Source organism: Giraffa tippelskirchi, chromosome 9 (assembly GCF_054371585.1).
Source record: "Giraffa tippelskirchi isolate mGirTip1 chromosome 9, T2T-mGirTip1v1.2.pri, whole genome shotgun sequence".
Lineage (NCBI taxonomy): Eukaryota > Metazoa > Chordata > Mammalia > Artiodactyla > Giraffidae > Giraffa > Giraffa tippelskirchi.
The window spans coordinates 112,096,316-112,109,914 of record NC_137283.1 but is presented as its reverse complement, the minus strand read 5'-3'; the positions used below and the strand labels follow the sequence as shown (position 1 = coordinate 112,109,914).

Here is a 13,599-nt window from a genome sequence, read left to right as displayed (position 1 = left end):
TCTGTAATGAGGTTTGTTTTCTTTTAATCTGCTGCTGACTGGTGGCAATTGTCTATTACTTAACCCTGACTTTTATAAACACAGACCCTTCCTCAACAAAGATCAAACATTTATTGAGCAAGTACTATCTACCATGTCTATGTCAGCTGCAGGGGACCAGTGGATAAGTAGCCCAGCCTCAGTATCAAGGATCAGCAGATTAATGGAAAAGACAGATATAAACCAGTTAATTACAACAGGATATGAAAGTGTTAGTCACTCAGTCGTGTCTGACACTTTGTGACCCCATGGACTGTAGACTGCCAGGCTCCTCTGTCCATGGGATTTCCCAAACAAGAATACTGGAATGGGTAGCCATTCCCTTCTCCAGGGGATCTTCCTGATCCAGGGATTGAACCCAGACCTCCTGTATTGTAGGCAGATTCTTTACCCTCTGAGCCACCACGGAAGCCTACAACAGGGCTTGAATAAGGGCATGAATAAACTGTGGAAATCTAGAGCTAGGTATAATTAATTGCAGTCTCAGGTGGTACATAAAATCTCCACAGAATTTGTTACAAAACACAATAAAAATTAGCCTTTCAATTAACAGTTTCCTTCTGGCATTTTGTTCTTATCTTTTAACCTCACTGCAATTGCCTCATAGTTCCTGCACAATATTATTAATAGAAATGTTTCCCTTCATTATCCAGTGACTTTGTTACATAGAAAATTGTGTTCTGGAAGATGCTTGAGAATTTCTTTAATTGATAAAAGAATTAACCTTTTAGACTAAGGCAGCCATTTACTTCTGGACAAAACACTCAGGAATTTTGATTACTTAGGAAATTCAGAGCATTGATTTTTGTATGAGTATGTATATAGCCTAGCAAATAACTACTCATAAGAGTGAAATTTTATTACAGTTAAGGGATTAAAGAACAATAATCCTCATAATCATGCTTATAAAATATTTGAATCTCAATTTTTCTAGTTCCCAAAGAATAGAAAAGTCACACAAAATCTTTGGGGTCCAGGCCAGATCTACAGGAATGGAAGCAGAAGCCATGTGAATACGATGACTTGAGGATTGTGGAAGAACTATCAACCCAAAAAAATATCTTCCTCAGTGATTACGGTGCTTGGTTATTTTGTTGTTGTTCAGCTGCTAAGTCACATCTAACTCTTTGTGACCCGATGTACTGCAGCATACTAGGCTTCCCTGTACTTCACTATCTCCCTGAGTTAGCTCAAACTCATGTCCATTGAGTCAGTAATACCACCCAACCATCTCATCCTCTGTCACCCCCTTCTCTTCTTGCCCTCAATCTTTCCCAGCATCGGGGTCTTTTCCGATGAGTCAGCTCTTTGCATCAAGTGGGTTATTAAGTGGGAATGCAAAAGTGATGTCCCCTGACATTCTATAGCTAAGAAATGAATTAAATTTAAGAACACATGAACTGAGGGATTTGTGGTACAAATGGATGGGAGATTCATACTCTGGGTTCTTGGGAAAGATGTCCTTTTTTCAATCTATCCCTCCCCATAACGTACAGAATAGAATCCAAGCATTCTAAGTGCCAACCTACATTCAGTGAGTTGTATCCCACCTTTCCCATAACAAAGCCTTCACTCCAACCAGTTGAGCACAATCACTGTTCTCAGTTCATGCTTTCCTCTTTCCCTCCCAGTGGAGATTAGAGCAGGCAGAAATTTTGCTGGAGGTAGCTGCAGAATCGGCTCCATTATGTGAGGGATGTTTCTAGCATCATACAGTGAGTTCCAAAGTCCCAAATCATATTATCAATAATCAAATTAGCAACTGAAGGAAAGACTAATCTCAGAAATAAACATCTAGAAATAGACACCTGATGCGAGGTAATGAGCTAAAACAACAGGTAGCCTTCCTGAGGGATCTAAATGCTGTGCCTTCAAAGGCAGTTCAGAATGGATCAGGCTTTCTTTTTAATTAATTTTTATTGGAGTGTAGTTGCTTTACTATATTGTATTAGTTTCTACTGTACAGCAAATATGTCAGCTTCCCAGGTGGCGCTGGTAGTTAAGAACCCACCTGCCAATGCAGGATACATAAGGGACTCGGGTTCAATCCTTCAGTCAGGAAGATCCCCCAGAGCGGGGCATGGCAACCCACCCCCTTATTCTTGCCTGGAGAATCCCATGGATAGAGGAGCCTGGTGGGCTACAGTCCATCAGGTCACAAGGAGTCGGACATGACTAAAGTGATTTAGCATGCATATATATATATATCCCCTCTTTTTTGGATTTCCTTCTCATTTAGGTCACCACTAGCACTGGGTAGAGTTCCCTGAGCTATATAGTAGGTTCTCATTAGTAGTGTGTATATGTCAATCCCACTCTCCCAATTCATTCCACCTCCAAGCTTTACTGTGAAAATTGCATGCTAACCAAAGATCTAGTTAACCTAATCTTTGTTACCAAATGAGAGATGAAAGCATAATAATAACAATTGTGGTTGTTGTTCAGTCGCCCAGTTGTGTCCAACTATTTGCAACCCCATGGACTACAACACGCCAGGCCTCCCTGTCCAATAGCTAACATTTATTTACCATCTGCACTGCACCAGGCACAATTTTAAATGATCTACATATATTGATCAACTTAATCCTCTTGGGAGCCTTCTGAAGTAAGTAATGTATATTATGTTCACATTATAGTTGAGAAAAATGAGGTCAGAAGTTGAGCAACTTGCTCCAAACCACATAATACCTAAGTAGTAGACTCGAATTCGACTTCAGGCTATATAATTTAAGAATCTATGCTCTTAACTCAGTAGCCAGGAAATGTCAGACTATAGGTAGGACTATGTACATGAACTGAATCTTGATGCTTCAGGTTTTCTGGGATAAAAATATTTATGGATTAAAAATCAAGAAGAGGTATAGGCTTATTTTTTATACTCGCTGAAATATTTGCTTTATCCAGCCAAAATGCTACTGCTGCTGCTAAGTCGTTTCAGTCGTGTCTGACTCTGTGTAACCCCATAGACGGCAGCCTACCAGGCTCCTCTGTCCCTGGGATTCTCCAGGCAAGAATACTGGAGTGGGTTGCCATTTCCTTCTCCGATGCATGCATGCATGCTAAGTCTCTTCAGTCGTGTCCAACTCTGTGTGACCCTATGGACAGCAGCCCTCCAGGCTCCTCTGTCCACAGGATTCTCCAGGCAAGAATACTGGAGTGGGTTGCCATTTCCTTCTCCCATCCAACCAAAATACAAAAGACAAAAAGCCTTCCTACCAAATACATCTTCAGACACAGGAAAGATGAGCAAATGCCTTGGCCCAGATTACAGTAAAGTTTAAAGAATTGATCAAAATTTTCTCCAAAAGTCTAGACAAAAGATGTACACCCTGACCTATAAAGTTTACTGTGAATTTATCCCATTTGGCAAATATCTTAATGTAAAGGAAACTAATTGGTTTTTAGAAGACTTTTCACAGAAAGAAAATATGAAATTTTGTTGCACCTTACTTTTCCCTCAGTAGTCCTAAACGTGAATCATAATAATCCATTTGTAACATGGATCCATCACTTGCTTGTTTCTAAGTTATACAATGGAATAATATACATCTATTAAAATCAGCTTTACAAGCAGTTTTTATTAAGAGATTAAAAAGTCTTATACTATAGTTTTAAGTGAAAAATGACACAAAATTTTATATTTAGTATGAATATATGGCTGGGAATACACTTTCACAGGAAATAGGCTAGCAGAAAACAGTAATGTTAATAAAACAATTGTCTTTGGTGGCATGTTGGGATATTTTTCCTTTATGCTCTTATGTATTTCTGTCTCTCAAGATTGCACATCTCTATATTTGTAAGAAAAGAAAGTAAAACTTTAAAGTAAATATGAACAAGAAAGTCATTAGCAATCCAAGTTCTGTTTCTACCCTTAGCCCTTTTAAGGAACATTTTACCATCTAGTTAAGAAAATCCCCTTTGAACCACACACCAGATGTAAGTTTACCTTTATGAGACCTCTCAGCATTTTATAGACAACCACTAATCCAGAATAATAAAGAAAATCAGACACTCTTTCTCTTGAGGGGAAAAACATTGTTTCTTTAATTGAGAAGAAATAAAATGGGCTTTGGACTACGTTTGAATCCTGGTTCAAATACTTCAGCAAATTAGTTAAGCTCTCTGAGCCTCAGCTTTCCCACATGTAAAAAAGTTGCTGTTAGAATTAAATTCAGTAGCATCAGTCAAGGGGCTAGCTCAGGTGACTGCAGCCCCAGCCCACATCTGCCTAAAACTGCACTGCTAGTTTCTTTCCTTTCTTAGCCCTTAAACCTAGCACAGTATCCAATATTGGAAGGAAACACAAGTGGATTTCACATGAGAACTTCATTTTAGATTCACCTAAAATACCAGGGACTCCAAAAGTAAGATATAGAGAAAAGTCAAGACTTTTTCCCATCAACATGCTTATCATTCTTGTCAGTATAGAATGATTCCAGTTCTTAAATGAGTATTTAACTCTCTGAAGAAGAATAAAAAAATAATTTAATTAATTTTAAACATATTTTTCATAAGATAATGTGTTAAATTTACCCATCTTGCTTATCTTGGGGCTTCCCTAGTGGCTCATGTGGTAAAGAATCCGCCTGCAATGCAGGAGAACCAGGTTCGATCCCTGGATTAGGAATATCTCCTAGAGAAGGAAATGGCAACCCACCCCAGTATTCTTGCCTGGAGAATCCCATGGACAGAGGAGTCTGGCAGGCTACAGCCTATGGGGTCACAAAGATCAGACACAACTGAGCGACTAACACTTTCACTTTCTTGCCTATCTTATCTTCTGTCTGTCTGCTTTTTCTTCTTTATTTCCTTACATTATTTTTGACAAATGGGGAATGCAGTAGCTGCTTTATTAAACACCCAAAATACTAAGTATTTTCTTATAACTGGATAGTCAATCAGGCACAATTTTATCTAGAAAGTTAAAATATATTATAATTCATACATGTCAAGAAATATATCAAAGAAAAGTCTTCTGCTTAGTATGAATGTTTAGTAGAATGGGTTAGAACTCTCACGTGATACTTCAAACAGTATCATTTTCTCTTCAAAAACATTTACAATCTTTTTCATCTCCTGACCTTCAAAGTTTCCTGAATAGCATTCTATTCCTTCATAATATAGTTATTTTAACTGGTTTTACAGATCATAAGTCCTTACCTAGTATCAGTGACAGGACAAATATGAAAAAGGATTAGATGTGTATAACAGATTTTATCATAAGAATGTCATTTGTATAAGCATTCATTATTTTTATATTTGTGAGTTGGTAACTCTTCTCTCTGCCTTGATAATTTCCACTTTTTTAAGATTTTATATACAAGTAGCACCCATTTTCTGAACTCCCACTCCTCCTTCTCAACTCATCACCTCAGATGAGATTGGGAGCTCTAATTATGTCTTTTCACTCTACACTAGGTTTTTACTTTATACCACTATCCCTACAGTAACTAAACCGTTACTAGTTAATCTTCCACTTAATGTCTGTCTGTCTGAATAAACTATGATTTCCATGGAATAAGGGTGTACTTGTCCTATTCATCTTTGTACCCCAGGTCCTCCTGTGGATCTGACCTGTAAAGATGCTCACTGAACAATCACTGAAGAAATGAATGAATGAAGCCCTCACTTGGTGCCAGTAGAAACACCCAGGTTTCCACTTTCCGTTTAGAGTAAAACAGCCTGAATCTCAAGGGCCCATTTAGAATCAACTGTACTCAACTCACTGTATAGTTTAGTAAAAATATGTCAAGGAACCATTCTTCAGCTTCCAGTAAATATGCCAAAATAAGCAAAGTTTGGCTGCCATTCACACAAGTTTTTGTATTACCAAAGATTATCTATAACTGCAGAGTTGGTAGCAAAAGATGCTTTCTAAATCCAGATGCGGACAGGCAACTGCTTTATCAGGTATTTTTTTTTCTCTTGAAGTTTTACTATGAGAATTAACGGAATGTCTACTTTCAGACATGACAAGGGCTATTTCTGATAGCTATCAGAAAGATCATATGCAATGAAGATAAAGCATATTATGAAACACGACCACAATTAAAATCAGAAATATGGAAGTTCTCTAGTGAAGTAGGGTCCGAGGCTCAAAGTTGCCCTAAACCCCACAACAATAAACAAGCTCAGACAGCCAACATGATCACTTTCATGGAGCAGAGTGAGAATTTTGAGCTGACAGAATGTTCACCGTGGAGGAACCTCTAGGTTTACACATTACACAACAGTGTAATTCAGGTTACTCTACTTGCCTTCTGAAGTCATGAAAAACAGCTTCATTCTGGGACAGGCTTGGTGTCAAGTGGACAGCTTAAACTCCCGCTGTGTGCTAAAAAGGAAATAATGAGAACACAGCAGTGAAAAGCAAAGCTCCAAACCCTCGTTACAGCAGGCACCAGACAGTTATCAAAAAGTTATACCAAAGGATTTGAGACAATAACACAGGATTTTTCCTAACTTTGTTCAACAAATAATTATAGAATTTCATGTGCCAGGCGTTGAACATGGCTTTAGTGACAAAAGACAGGCTCAAATCTTCACTGAATTTACAAAATGTCTCCTGAAATACAAGCAAGCAGCACTAATTTCTAAGGAGTGTTGGTGAATGCTGTTTACTTGCTTGTCATTAATGAATTGCACAAATGGCATGCCATGTGTCCCAGTCATTTAGAAAATTTTTCAAGAGTTGACGAATGAGTGATCCAAATGATAAAGACTACGAGAGTCCAAAACAGAGGCCACTCAGGACAGCAAGGTGGGGACGTTGTCATGTTAGAGGTGGGGCTTGAGCTGGGTTTTGAAAGAATAAAGAACAAGGGAAAAGGGAGGAGGGGATATGACCTTGAGGAGAAGAGTGAATTGGACCCTGAGGCTGTGAGGAAAAAGAAATGGAAGCAGGAGTGCTGATGGCATCAGGGAGAAAGTAGAAGGGTTTGACTGACTCCTCAAATACCTTATACTTTACACTGTAAAGTTCTGAGCTTTCAGAAGAAAAGGTTGAAGAAGTCTCTGCATTAGAAAGACGATTAATCTGGTAGTAGTTTCTAAAATCTGGCTTGAAAAGTGGTGCCAGCTGGTTTAATTAGAATCTTCTGGGGGCACTTAATGAATACCACAGATCTCAGGTCCCACATGCCCTCATTCCTAGAAATATACACTATAACTGAGAATGGATTTTTTTTTTAAACTAGTATCTTAAGTGATTTCCTCTGTGATTCTGAAGCACAGCCAGGTTTGGGAAGAGCTGCTGCCATAAGATGAAATGAAAGTTGTGACTGCACTGGCTTAGGAAAAGTGACCAGGGCCAGGCCTAGAGAGAGTTTAGCTTCCCTGAAAGACAGGCAGACTGCTCAGTCTAAGCCAAAACTATGAGGTCTAATTGACATCTGGAAATATTTGTAGGAACTTTTGACCCCAAAAAGTACATTACTTTCACATTGCTGGGCTCATTGTTTAAACAAAAGATTATTATGCAAGGACTCTAAATGAGTCAAAAAACTACATCTGCACATCTTGACTCCATCTGTTTTCTCCAATCGCCTTCCCATAAAGAGAAGGCAAGTTCCTGGAAGGCAGAGAACCCACTCTCTGCTCAATCTCAGCCCCTACAATGGTGTTAGCACAGACTAGGCAAGCAATCTTTTTTTTTTTTAACAAATGAAGAAAATCTAGTCTTTTTGATCACTGGAAAAAGCAGCTGACATTCACAGATCTTTGGGAACCATGTCTAAAATACTCATTTCCCAAGTAAAGACCGAAAAAATTCAATTATGTCCATCATGAATACTGAATGCTTTTGTATACGCTTGAGGATTTCAAGATAGGAAAGAAGCCTGGAAGAAACCTCAAAGAAAACAATGAGACAAGGCAACAAGGCAGCAAGAGTAGCAAAATCCTCATTGTGGGCTAATTTCAACCTGATTATGAAGTGTCTACCATCTGTAGACATTATGCATTTCTGGGTTTTCTTCACCTCCTAACATCTGCAACAGAAATTCTGGATCATAAAGGAATTTTTTTTTCTTCCCCTTTAAGAGTTCTAGAAGTTTGAGAGACTATCTTTAAATGTCCAGCGTTAGTATGTGAGAGTTAGTAGACCTCACATATTTATTTTTCTAAAAATGAGCAAAGCTATCATATTTATATAATCAATTATTATTCCTTTAGTACAGATTTTTGAAAATTATCCTAATTTGGCATAGTTAGTTGAAATGACCATGTTGTTGAACTACCTGACTAGTTCCTTCATTCATGACTTTTAGGAGCATCAACCTGACTTTAAAAAGAGAGGCCTGGAGGTCTGGAGAGTTGACTCTGTGTCCAAAGTTTCAATGGTTACACAGTTTCAAAGCCACCATGACAACCAAGGGCTTTGCATCAAGAGTAAAGCAGTTATACAGAGTGAAGTCAGAAAGAGAAAGGCAAATATCATATATTAATGCATATATATGGAATCTAGAAAGATGGTACCAACAATCCTACATGCAGAGAAGCAAAGCAGACATAGATGTAAAGAACAGACTTTTGGACATGGTGGGAGAAGGAGAGAATGAGATGATTTGAGAGAATAGCATTGAAACATACACATTACCATATGTAAACTAGGTAACCAGTGCAAGTTTGATGTATGATGCAGGGCACCCAAAGCTGGTGCTCTGTGACAGCCTGGAGGGATGGAGTGGGAAGGCAGGTGGCAGGGGGATTCAGAATGGAGGGGACACATGTATATCTATGGCCAATTCATACTGATGTATGGCAAAAACCATCACAATATTGTAATTATCCTCCAATTAAATAAATAATTTTTTTAAAAAACAGTAAAGCCAACAATACAATGCTTCCTCTCTTACAACAAACAAACAAAAACCCTAGGATTTAATGTGTTTTAAACCTAGCACTTTTTCTTATTAGGCATTTTTCTTTCAGTAATCAAAAAGAAGCAACTTAATGAGAAACTGATTTTAAATTTTTGTGGATAAGATTGCTAATTTTAAATAATTCCATTTTACCAATAAAGAGAGCTTAAATTGTCCTTATGACAGATTATGAGGGGAAAGCATAACATATAAAAATAAAGTGTGCTTAGCTTCTCCAACACAAGTTTTTAACAGCATTGGTTAGGGGTGGCACCTGCCACTGCAAGTAGGAGTATTTTTATTACACTGCACTGTTTAAAATCACTGGAGCATGATAACAATACAAAGCAGACCGACCTAGTTTTATTCTTGTTTTTAAATTCTCTACTGATAATGCTCCTTCCCCCCACTGATCGCACCTGAGGCAGCTGGCTCCCACCACCAGCCTTTGCAGTCCAAGATGGCTTCCCAGTGGGAAAGAATCTGCCTGCCAATACAGGAGACATAAGAGACACAGGTTTGATCCTTGGGTTGGGAAGATCCCATGGAGGAGAGAGTGGCAACCCACTCCAGTATTCTTGCCTGGAGAATCCCATGGACAGTGTAGCCTGGCAGGCTGCCGTCCATTGGACACAACTGAAGAGACTTAGCATGCACACACACACAGTAAGGAGGTGCAATTTGAGATAACCCAATGACACAAATCCCTGCCACAAATATCATCACCAAGGGTAGCAATAATATTCAAGGATCACAGTAAAAACATTTGAGATCATAGTAAAGGGTATACAAATGGGTAACACTGAACGAAAAGGAGTTGAAAGCGTATTTTGAGTGATGTGTTAGATGAGGGAGCTCTGAGTATATGGCACATGAAAGTTACACAAACTAAATGAAAGACTGTTCTAAGGGCAGCTCTTCAGCCTCCTCAGACCACAGGAACTGGCCTTCAGTTTCCCCGTTAGGATCAGGCCCAGGTTTGCCTCACCATCCATTTACTAATGTGTAAATCATTTATTGATAGATTAATATTTAAAAAGCATAGTGAAAGTAGATATACAGAATAAATTCTATGATGCTGAAAGAACATCTCAGAATGTGGCATGCCATTATACAGAGTGAAGTAAGCCAGAAAGAAAAACACCAATACAGTATACTAACACATATATATGGAATTTAGAAAGATGATAATGATAACCCTATATGTGAGACAGAAAAAAAGACACAGGTGCATAGAACAGTCTTTTGGACTCTGTGGGAGAAGGTGAGGGTGGGACGATCTAAGAGAATAGCACTGAAACATGTATACTATCATATGTGAAACAGAACGCCAGTCCAGGTTCAATGCATGAGACAAGTGCTCAGGGCTGGTGCAATGGGATGACCCAGAGGGATGGGATGGGGAGGGAGGTGGGAGGGGGGTTCAGGATGGGGAACACATGTAAACTCATGGCTGATTCATATAAATATATGGTAAAAACCACTACAATATTGTAAAGTAATTAGCCTCCAAGTACAATAAATTAATTAATTAAAAAATTAAAAAAAAAATGTGGCATGGAGGAAGGGTCGCCCTGCAGCTCACCCAGCCTCTTCGATTCCTAACCTTGTGCTGTTCAGGATGACTGTCTTGGTCATCCATTCCTTCCAAAGCCCATCCTGTATGGTAGGAAAAACACTTTGGATTCCTATGTAGGGATCCCAGGACCTATTTACTAGGCAGGTGTCACTTTCTTCACTCCCAGTTCAGGTGTAACCCTCCTCTGAGGTATAAAGTGACCAGCACAAATAGGAAAATTGACTTTGGCAACACATTCTTCCATCCTATGGTCAAGGATTCTTCTGTCCAGGTTTTCATGGTCAAAAGTGAAGGTCAATGCTAAGTACTATATCTTCTTCTCAGAAAGCCACAATACAGTTTAGTCATATCATGGGCTCTAGGAATGTGAAGAAACATGTTTAACTTTGTTTTATCAGGTATTTCTGCAAAATCAGTAGAGCACAGAAGCCTTTTTTCTGGGGATCATTATTCTGCATTCAGAACCAAGTGCAATTCAGATATTCAACCTTCCTTCTAAACATATTTTCTGAAACATAACAGACTTATAGAAAAGCAAGTACTCACATTTCAGTTCAGTTCAGTCACTCAGTCGTGTCCGACTCTTTGCAACCCCATGAACCGCAGCACGCCAGGCCTCCCTGTCCAGCACCAACTCCCTGAGTCCACCCAAAACCACGTCCATCGAGTCGGACGTCATCCAGCCATCTCATCCTCTGTCGTCCCCTTCTCCTCCTGCCCTCAATCTTTCCCAGCATCAGGGTCTTTTCTAGTGAGTAAGTTCCTCGCATCAGGTGGCCAAAGTATTGGAGTTTCAGCTTCAACATCAGTCCTTCCAATGAACAACCAGGACTGATCCCCTTTAGGATGGACTGGTTGGATCTCCTTGCAGTCCAAGGGACTCTCAAGAGTCTTCTCCAACACCACAGCTCAAAAGCATCAATTCTTCGGCACTCAGCTTTCTTTATAGTCCAACTTTCACATCCATACATGACCACTGGAAAAACCATAGCCTTGACTAGAGGGACATTTGTTGGCAAAGTAATGTCTCTGCTTTTTAATATAATGTCTAGGTTGGTCATAACGTTCCTTCCAAGGAGTAAGCAGCTTTTAATTTCATGGCTGCAATCAACATCTGCAGTGATTTTGGAGCCCAGAAAAATAAAGTCAGCCACTGTTTCCAGTTTCCCCATCTCTTTGCCATGAAGTGATGGGACCAGATGCCGTGATCTTAGTTTTCTGAATGTTGAGCTTTAAGCCAACTTTTCCACTCTCCTCTTTCACTTTCATCGAGAGGCTCTTTAGTTCTTCTTCACTTTCTGCCATAAGGGTGGTGTCATCTGCATATCTGAGGTTATTGATATTTCTCCCAACAATCTTGATTCCACCTTGTGCTTCCTCCAGCCCAGCATTTCTCATGGTGTACTCGGCATATAAATTAAATAAGCAGGGTCACAATATACAGCCTTGACGTACTCCTTTTCCTATTTGGAACCAGTCTGTTGTTCCGTGTCCAGTTCTAACTGTTGCTTCCTGACCTGCATACAGGTTTCTCAAGAGGCAGGTCAGGTGGTCTGGTATTCCCATCTCTTTCAGAATTTTCCACAGTTTATTGTGATCCACACAGTCAAAGCCTTCGGCATAGTCAATAAGGTAGAAATAGATGTTTTTCTGGAACTCTCTTGCTTTTTTTGATGATCCAGCAGATGTTGGCAATTGGATCTCTGGTTTCTCCGCCTTTTCTAAAACCAGCTTGAACATCTGGAAGTTCATTGTTCACCTATTGCTAAAGCCTGGCTTGGAGAATTTTGAGCATTACTTTACTAGCGTGTGAGATGAGTGCAATTGTGCGGTAGTTTGAGCATTCTTTGGCATTGCCTTTCTTTGGGATTGGAATGAAAACTGACCTTTTCCATTCCTGTGGCCACTGCTGAGTTTTCCAGATTTGCTGGCATATTGAGTGCAGCACTTTCACAGCGTCATCTTTCAGGATTTGCAATAGCTCAACTGGAATTCCATCACCTCCACTAGCTTTGTTCGTAGTGATGCTTTCTAACACCCACTTGACTTCACATCCCAGGAGGTCTGGCTCTAGGTGAGTGATCACACCATCGTGATTGTCTTGGTCGTGAAGAACTTTTTTGTACAATTCTTCTGTGTATTCTTGCCACCTCTTCTTAATATCTTCTGCTTCTGTTAGGTCCATACCATTTCTGTCCTTTATTGAGCCCATCTTTGCATGAAATGTTCCCTTCATATCTCTAATTTTCTTGAAGAGATCTCTAGTCTTTCCCATTTTGTTGTATTCCTCTATTTCTTTGCATTGTTCACTGAGGAAGGCTTTCTTATCTCTCCTTGTTATTCTTTGGAACTCTGCATTCAAAGGGGATATCTTTCCTTTTCTCCTTTGCTTTTCACTTCCCATCTTTTCACAGCTATTTGAAAGGGCTCCTCAGACAGCCATTCTGATTTTTTGCATTTCTTTTTCTTGGGGATGGTCTTGATTCCTGTCTGCTGTACAGTGTCACAAACCTCCATTCATAGTTCATCCAGGACTCTGTCAGATCTAGTTTCCTAAATCTATTTCTCACTTCTACTGTATAGTCATAAGGGATTTTATTTAGGTCACACCTGAATGGTCTATTGGTTTTCCCTACTTTCTTCAATTTCAGTCTGAGTTTGGCAATAAGGAGTTCATGATCTGAGCCACAGTCAGCTCCCAGTCTTGTTTTTGCTGACTGTATAGAGCTTCTCCATCTTTGGCTGCAAAGAATATAATCAATCTGATTTCGGTGTCAACCATCTGGTGATGTCCATGTGTAGAGTCTTCTCTTGTGTTGTTGGAAGAAGGTGTTTGCTATGACCAGTGCGTTCTCTTGGCAAAACTCTATTAGCCTATGCCCTGCTTCATTCTGTACTCCAAGGCCAAATTTGCCTGTTACTCCAGGTGTTTCTTGATATCCTACTTTTGCATTATAGTCCCCTATAATGAAAAGGACATCTTTTTTGGGGTGTTAATTCTAGAAGGTCTTGTAGGTCTTCAACTTCATCTTCTTCAGCTTTACTGGTCGGGGCACAGACTTGAATTACCATGATATTGAATGGTTTGCCTTGGAAATGAACAGAAATCTTTTTGTT

The 13,599-nt window shown here is 39.5% G+C and overlaps 1 long non-coding RNA gene across 3 annotated transcripts in view; it reads right to left on the bottom strand.

Moving 5' to 3' along the window:
- LOC145521162 (uncharacterized) overlaps positions 1 to 13,599 on the bottom strand; it is a 483,033-nt gene that overhangs the window by 412,451 nt on the left and 56,983 nt on the right. For all 3 annotated transcript variants that reach the window (XR_014065185.1, XR_014065184.1, XR_014065182.1), the window contains exon 2: positions 6,300 to 6,376. This is a non-coding gene — a long non-coding RNA (uncharacterized LOC145521162). The remainder of the gene's footprint in view (positions 1 to 6,299; positions 6,377 to 13,599) is intronic.